This window comes from Rhincodon typus, unplaced genomic scaffold, assembly GCF_021869965.1.
Source record: "Rhincodon typus isolate 14 unplaced genomic scaffold, sRhiTyp1.1 hic_rhity00004090, whole genome shotgun sequence".
In the NCBI taxonomy this organism is placed as follows: domain Eukaryota; kingdom Metazoa; phylum Chordata; class Chondrichthyes; order Orectolobiformes; family Rhincodontidae; genus Rhincodon; species Rhincodon typus.
Window position 1 is genome coordinate 1 of NW_025969728.1, and position 1,049 is coordinate 1,049.

The window sequence follows — 1,049 nt, forward strand, 5'->3', positions numbered from 1 at the left end:
CATGGACAGTTTAGAGGTTTTTAGTTTAGAAAGGTATCATGTGTCAGCTCAGTCTTGGTGGGCCGAAGGGCCTGTTCCTGTGCTGTACTTTTCTTTATTCTTTGAATGGAGATGTGGTATATTCCTAAAATAGTACGAGATTTGAAAGTGTTGTCTTTGAGAGGGACCTGGGCATGTCCTTATTCCTTTGTCTCTGGAAGCGAGTATGCAAATGCAGCAAGTTATTGTTCATTACTGTTTGGGACCTGGGTGTCTCTGGCAGGGCCAGCAATTATTGCTCATCCCTAATTACCCAGAGGGCAGCTTTCTTCCCGAAAGGACATTAGTGAACCAAATGGGTTTTTATAATAAAAGGCAGTGATTACATGGTCACTATTACAGAAGCATGTTAATGTAAGTTTGTTAATTGAATTGAAATGCCTCTTCCTATGCCCTGAACTTGAACCTGGGGTTGTGGGTTCCTGACAAACTGACTTGGCCATTACTCTGTGGGCTCCCTATACCATTCTGAATGCTCACGGTGTGATTGCCTTCATTCTAACGGGATTCAAATGCAGCAGCAAGGATGACATGCTGCATGTCTTTGTAGTCTTGATGGGATCACACCTGGAGTACTGCGTGTGGCTCTGATCCCTCTGCCTAAGGAAAGTTTGACCTGGGAGTGCAGTGAAGGTTCACCAGACTGAGGCCCTGGGAGGGTGACACTGTCTCTGAGGAGAGAGTGAGGAGACTGCACCAGGATTCTCTGGAGCTTAGAGGAATGAGCGCTGACCTTATTGAAATGATAGGATTCACCAGTGGGTGGGGGTTTGGATATGGTGTTACCTGAGGCTAGAACTGGGGTCACAGCCTCAGGTTAGGGGCCTGAGCTGAGAAGGAATTCCTTCAGTCAGAGAGCAGTGAACAGGTTATTGGTGTCACTGTGACTGTTGTAGGTTATTGGTGTCACTTTGACTGTTAGACTCTTCTCAGAGTTTGGTATCACAGCAGTTTCTGAAACTATTCTAAACCACAAATTCTAAATCTAAATGTGTGTGTGTGTGTGTGTG